Here is an 8,407-nt window from a genome sequence, read left to right on the forward strand (position 1 = left end):
CACTGAACACTAAACACACACTGAACACTGAACTGAACACACACTGAACACACACTGAACACTAAACACACACTGAACACTGAACTGAACACACACTGAACACACACTGAACACTAAACACACACTGAACACTGAACTGAACACACACTGAACACACACTGAACACTAAACACACACTGAACACTGAAGACACACGGAACATTGAACACACACTGAACACACACTGAACACTAAACACACACTGAACACTGAACTGAACACACACTGAACACACACTGAACACTAAACACACACTGAACACTAAACACACACTGAACACTGAAGACACACGGAACATTGAACACACTGAACACACTGGACACTGAACAAACACTGAACACTGAACACCAACTGAATGCTGAACACTGAACTGAATATGTGCTGAACACTGAACTGAACACACACTGAATGCTGAACACACTGAACACTGAACTGAACACACACAACACTGAACTGAACACACACTGAACACTCAACGCATACTGAACAAATATTGAATGCTGAACACACACTGAACTCTGAACACTGAATGCTGAACACACACTGAAGACACACTGAACACAAACCTTGCCTTCTGTTTTTTATGTATCTTTCGTACAGTGCCCCAACTTTTTGGGAAATGAGGTTGTACTTCTACTGATCATAAAGTAACTTTTTACGTTATTAAAAAAATACATTTTAAGGTTGTCTATATTTATTGATTGTTTACACTTAAGAGCAAAATTTTACAACATTTTTATTATTATTGAGAATTTATTACAGTGTTGGGTTCTACAGTCATCACTCTCACTTTCGCCATGTCTCTAGAACTTAATGATTGATAGCTGACGCCCCACCCCCCTCCCCGAGTCTGTAACCCCCCCACTAAAATGAACTCCTTGTGCTCCGGGTCTGAACATGAATACACTGAGCAAGTTTTAACCTTAGGCAGATTTGGGTGGTGTCAGGTTAAGGTGGAGCTCTGTGGTGTTACTAATCCTCTCTGAGCTCCAGTGAAGTGCGAGTTCTGATGGGGTGAAGTTGACCTGATCAGTCTGGACTGCAGGGAGGTTGAGCTCTTTAACTGTGTGCTCTATAGTGACAATAACAGTTTAACACGCAAACATAACACAACAAAGATATAACACACAACACAACATTAACACACAGCACATCATTAAACACACAACACAACATTTAACACACGAAACATCATTTAACACACAACACAACATTAACACACAGCACATCATTTAACACACAACACAACATTAACACACAGCACATCATTAAACACACAACACAACATTTAACACACGAAACATCATTTAACACACAACACAACATTAACACACAGCACATCATTTAACACACGACACATCATTTAACACACAACACAACATTAACACACAGCACATCATTAAACACACAACACAACATTTAACACACAACACAACAAAGATATAACACAACACAACATTTAACACACGACACATCATTTAACACACAACACAACATTAACACACGACACATCATTAAACACACAACACAACATTTAACACACGACACATCATTTAACACACAACACAACAAAGATATAACACAACACAACATTTAACACACGACACATCATTTAACACACAACACAACATTAACACACGACACATCATTAAACACACAACACAACATTTAACACACAACACAACAAAGATATAACACAACACAACATTTAACACACGACACATCATTTAACACACAACACAACATTTAACACACGACACATCATTTAACACACAACACAACATTAACACACGACACATCATTAAACACACAACACAACATTTAACACACAACACAAGAAAGATATAACACAACACAACATTTAACACACGACACAACATTTAACACACAACACAACATTAACACACAGCACATCATTAAACACACAACACAACAAAGATATAACTCTTACTTAACAGAACGTTATCAGTTCGTAAAGGTAAATGACTTATCTTCCAATTATTCACAAGTAAGATCTGGAATTCCGCAAGGCTCTATTTTAGGACCATTATTATTTACATTATACATGTTACCGTTAGGCACAGTTATAAGTAGCCATGGCATTAACTTTCACTGTTACTTTGACGATACGCAACTGTACATATCAGCCAAGCCTGATGACAAATACAGGTTAAAGAAAATAGAGGACTGTGTAAAAGATGTGAAAGGTTGGATGTTGCGTAACTTCCTCTCTAAACAGTAACAAAACAGAGGTTCTCCTTCTGGGTCCAAAAGTGGCAAGAAATAAATTACCAGATTTAACTTTAAATCTCGCTGACTTTTCAGTTATACCTGGTTCAGCAGCAAAAAATCTTGGTGTAATACTCGATCCAGATTTATCATTTGATCAACACACAGGCAGCATCACTAGGACAGCTTTTTTACATCTTCGCAACATCGCCAGAATAAGAAATGCCTTATCGCTGCACGATGCAGAAACATTAGTACATGCCTTTATTACCTCAAGGCTAGACTATTGTAACGCACTACTGTCAGGATGCACCAGCAGGAATTTAAGTAAACTTCAACTAGTTCAAAATGCTGCAGCCAGGGTTCTCACTAAAACTAGAACATTTGATCATATCAGTCCAGTTCTATCATCACTTCATTGGCTGCCTGTTAAATTCCGTATTGATTACAAAGTTCTTTTATTGACGTATAAAGCCCTACATGGGCTCCTGAGTACCTGCAAGACCTTATTTCCCATTATGAGCCACCACGATTACTCAGATCACAGAGTGCTGGCTTTTTAATAGTTCCCAGAATTCAGAAGGTTTCATCTGGGGGAAGAGCCTTTTCTTATAAAGCCCCCAAACTCTGGAATGATCTTCCAGAAAATGTTCGGGACTCAGACTCAGTCGCAATCTTCAAATCTAGGCTGAAAACTCATTTGTTTAGTTTAGCTTTTGGTAGCTAATGTTTCCCCTTGGATAAAGGCAGCAGATCCAGGGGTCCATGGACGCAGGGAATTATAGTAAACTGAGACGCTGGTCCTGTCGTCCCGCCGCTCACACGCCATCACTCAGGTTTGTGGACGGTGGAGCGGAGGGATGCCAGATTGTCTCAGGGTGCTCCCGTGTCTGTGGGCCCTTTTGGTTCTCTCCTTTTAGTTAAGCTGTTATAGTCAGATCTGCCGGAGTCGTTAGCCACACTCTGGAAATGTTTTACATACTACTATACATACACCCATACAGAACTAAACTAACTCCATCTCCCTACCTTTCTTCTGAGAAAACGACTGCTCACCTTTCTGGCCGGACACTGCTGGATGATTGTTTGTAGAGCTCTCCGGCTACCCGCTTCAGACCAGTTACCCACAACCCAGTCACCGCCACCTGCCTTGGACTGGCTGCCCACTCTACACTGAAGTCTCCTAACTATTACTACTATTACTATTAATATTAGTAGAATAATAATTTTGTACGTAGTTTGACCAGAGGAGGATGGGTCCCCCCATGTGAGCCTTGGTTCCTCCCAAGGTTTCTTCCTCAACTGAGGGAGTTTTTCCTTGCCACTGTCGCCCCTGACTCACTCACCTGGAGGATTTACAGTTCATGTTGAAACTTTGTTCTAAACGGATTTCTGTGAAGCTGCTTTGTGACAACATCAGTTGTAAAAAGCGCTATACAAATAAATTTGATTTGATTTGATTTGATATAACACACAACACAACATTAACACACAACACATCATTAAACACACAGCACAACATTTAACACACGACACATCATTAAACACACAACACAACATTAACACACAACACATCATTAAACACACAACACAACATTAACACACAACACATCATTAAACACACAGCACAACATTTAACACACAGCACATCATTAAACACACAACACAACAAAGATATAACACACAACACAACATTAACACACAACACATCATTAACACACAACACATCATTAAACACACAGCACAACATTTAACACACGACACAACATTAACACACAACACATCATTAAACACACAACACAACATTAACACACAACACATCATTAAACACACAGCACAACATTTAACACACGACACATCATTTAACACACAACACAACATTAACACACAGCACATCATTAAACACACAACACAACAAAGATATAACACACACAACATTTAACACACGACACATCATTTAACACACAACACAACATTAACACAATGCAACATTTAACACACAACACCATTTAACACACAACACAACAAAGATATAACACACACAACATTTAACACACGACACATCATTTAACACACAACACAACATTAACACAACACAACATTAAACACACAACACAACATTAACACACAACACATCATTAATCACACAACACAACATTTAACACACGACACATCATTTAACACACAACACAACAAAGATATAACACACAACACAACATTTAACACACAACACAACAAAGATAAAACACACAACACAACATTAACACACAACACATCATTAAACACACAGCACAACATTTAACACACAGCAGAACATTTAACACACAACACAACAAAGATATAACACACAACACATTTAACACACAACACAACAGTAACACACAACACAACATTTAACACACAACACAACATTTAACACAACACAACAAAGATATAACACACAACACAACATTTAACACACAACACAACATTTAACACACAACACATCATTAAACACACAACACAACATTTAACACACAACACAACAAAAATAACACACAACACAACAGTAACACACAACACAACATTTAACACACAACGCAACAAAAATATAACACACAACACATCATTAAACACACAACACAACATTTAACACACAACACATCATTTAACACACAACACAACAAAAATATAACACACAACACAACATTAACACACAACACATCATTTAACACACAACACAGCAAAGATACAGTGAAATTAATTACACGTAACAATGAAAATGAAACTCAAAACTGAACAGTAATTAAAAAGCGAATTCTGCTCTTCTCAGCTTTGTTTATCAAACAAAATCCTAGCTAAACGTTTCAGGCTGCACACATTTTCCACAAGGTCTTGTTATTATTAGGCTCCTTTAAGTTGGACAGTGATTCTCCAGAATTCCCTGCCCCTGTTTGAGTCCTCAGGCTTCTGAATGGTTCATGGTTCCTCTGATCATCTCCATCCATCCTGTAGCTGGTCGTCCTCCTCCTGAACTGGTTCTTCTCAGAATGTGTCCAGAATACGATCTTCAGTTTGGCTGCCTGATGAGAGGAGAGCCTTCAACGGTTCTCTCAAAAGTCTTCACCCACACAAATTCAAAGGCATCTGTAGTTTTTTTAGAGGACTGTGTCAAAGACATTAAAGACTGGATGTCAAGCAACTTCCTTTTACTAAATTCAGACAAAACCGAAGTCCTTCTTCTTGGTCCAAAAGCTGCTAGAGATAATCTGCCTACATAGTTAGAAAAACAAATTAACCAAAGGCTCGACTAAACAGGTAAGTTTTTAGCCTAGACTTAAAGATGGAGGCTGTGTCTGAGTCCCGAACACAGACTGGTAGGCTATTCCAAAGCTGGGGGGCGTTGTATGAAAAGGCTCCTCCCCCTGACGTAACTTTATTAATTCTGGGTACTAATAATGAGCAGCACCTTGTGATCTAAGTGGGCGTGTCGGTTGATAATAGGAAATAAGGTCACTGAGGTACTGAGGATCAAGGCCATTCAGAGCTTTATACGCCAGCAGAAGAATTTTGTACTCAATGCGGAATTTAACTGGCAACCAATGTAAGGTACACAAAACTGGGCTAATGTGGTCAAATTTCCTGGTTTTGCTGAGAACTCTGGCTGCAGCGTTCTGGACTAACTGAAGCTTGTTAAGGTTTTGGCTGGAACAACCAGAAAGCAGAGCGTTACAGTAATCTAACCTGGACGTGATGAAGGCGTGGACTGACGTTTTTGCATCCTGTAGCGACAGTGCATTTCTTAATTTAGCGATGTTACGCAGGTGGAGGAAAGCTATTCTGGTAATATTGGTAATATGCTCATCGAAGGCCAGACTGGGATCAATCGTGACACCAAGGCTTTTTACAGATGTGCCTGGTGCAATTGAGAAACTATGGAGATTAAGAGTAAACGTAGGCAGATTATCTCTAGCAGCTTTTGGACCAAGAAGAAGGACTTCGGTTTTGTCTGAATTTAGTAAAAGGAAGTTGCTTGACATCCAGTCTTTAATGTCTTTGACACAGTCCTCTATCTTATTAAGTTCAGTTTTGTCCTCTGGTTTAGCTGAAATATATAATTGTGTATCATCGGCATAGCAGTGGAAACTGATGCCATGTTTTCTAATGATGCTACCTAGTGGTAGCATATATAAGGTAAATAACATGGGTCCTAAGACAGAGCCCTGTGGAACACCATACTTTACTCTTGTGAGAGCTGATGGTTCATCATTTACATTAACAAACTCAAAGCGATCACTAAGGTAAGATTTGAGCCACGAAAGAGCTTCACCTGTCACTCCTACTAGTTTCTCAAGCCTGTCTAATAGAATGGAATGGTCTATTGTGTCAAATGCTGCACTACGATCGAGTAAAACCAGTAAGCATATGTTTCCTTTGTCAGCGGAGAATAAAAGATCATTTACACTTTTCACTAACGCTGTTTCAGTACTAGGGTGAGGCCTGAAGCCAGGCTGAAATTTTTCATATATATCACTCCTATGCAGATGGGAACATAATTGTTTTGCCACGGCTTTCTCTAAAATCTTTGATAAAAAGGGAAGATTTGAAATAGGTCTATAGTTTGATAACTCAGAGGGGTCAAGACTGGGTTTCTTTATTAAGGGTTTAATTACACCTAATTTAAGAGATTTTGGAACATAGCCGAGGCTGAGAGAAGAGTTTATTATAGATAGAAAGGGCTTAGTTATTTCTGGCAAAACATCTTCAAGTAAACCTGTAGGAAGTGGATCTAGTATACAAGTTGTTGTTTTTGTAGATGAAATAATTTGGACGAGCTCTGTTTGTTGGAGTAAAGTAAAAGACTCCAGCGTCTCTGTAGTGGTTATACTGCACTCTAGGTCTAGATTAGGTTTATAGGACGCTGCACTGCAATGCTGCGCATTTTGAATTTTGTGCCTAATCAATTCAATTTTATTATTGAAGAAGTTCATGAAGTCATTGCTGCTGTAGGCTGATGGTATCTGGGCTTCAGTAGCTGCTTGATTATTAGTTAATTTAGAGATAGTACTGAATAGTAGTCTAGGATTATTCTTGTTATTTCCAATCAATGACGAGAGACTGAGAGGCTGAACGTGCTGACTTTAGTGCTTCTCTATAGTCTATAAGACTCTCCTTCCAGGCAGATTGGAAAACCTCAAGTTTAGTCTGACGCCATTTACGCTCTAATCACCTAACAGTCTGTTTCATAGCTCGAGTATGGTCATGGTACCATGGAGCCTTTTCTGCCTTATTCTTTTACTTTTTAATGGAGCCACATTATCTAAAGTGGAGCGAAAAGTGTCCTCCAAACATTTAGTCAGCATATCTAATTCATTGGGTTAAGGACGAGAGATCTGGAAGGTTTTCAGTAAAGCTATTGGGTGTAGACGATGTTATAGTACGTTTAACACTATAGCGTGTGGATAAACATATATTACGACTAAAACTGATTTCATATGAGATTAAGTAGTGATCTGACACTGCTGTGGTCTGAGGAAGGATGGCCAAATGCTTAATGTCTATACCTAAGGTCAGTATTAAGTCTAGAGTGTACATTGAAGATTCTTCTGAGAGCCGATCTTGTATTTCTTGAGTGCTCAACCTTTTTGTGGTTAATCATTAAAAGTAAACAAAAGCTTCTACGTCTTCTCCCTTAGTGGTGGAGCTCGTGGTCTTTCTCAAATTCATAACCCTTTATTTTCTTCATGTTGAGCTGAAGTCGCATCTTTTCACTCTTTTCCTTAAATTTTCTTCAAATGATCTTTCAGGTTTTCCGCTATGTTCCACTATGTTAGCGTTGTGTCATCCACGTATTGGTGGTTATTGATGTTTCAGTATACAGATCATGGACGGTGAAGGTGGGCAGTCTTGTCTAACTAATTTTCTGATGTGGAACAATTTAGATTGTCCATAATCTGCCAGGCTTTAGGATGATGAGATGCTCTGCTATTCCCATGTTCCTGAGGATATCCCATAATTCTACGTGGTCAACAGTGTTGAAGACTTTGCTGTTATGAATGAAACACACTGAGTTCTTTGGCTTTTTCAATTAGCCAGCATGTTTCAGCGATGACGTCTCTTGTTCCTCCGCCTGGATCCCAGTTGTACGTCCAGCGGTTCT

This window comes from Colossoma macropomum, unplaced genomic scaffold (genome assembly GCF_904425465.1).
Source record: "Colossoma macropomum unplaced genomic scaffold, Colossoma_macropomum, whole genome shotgun sequence".
NCBI classification, from domain to species: Eukaryota; Metazoa; Chordata; class Actinopteri; order Characiformes; family Serrasalmidae; genus Colossoma; species Colossoma macropomum.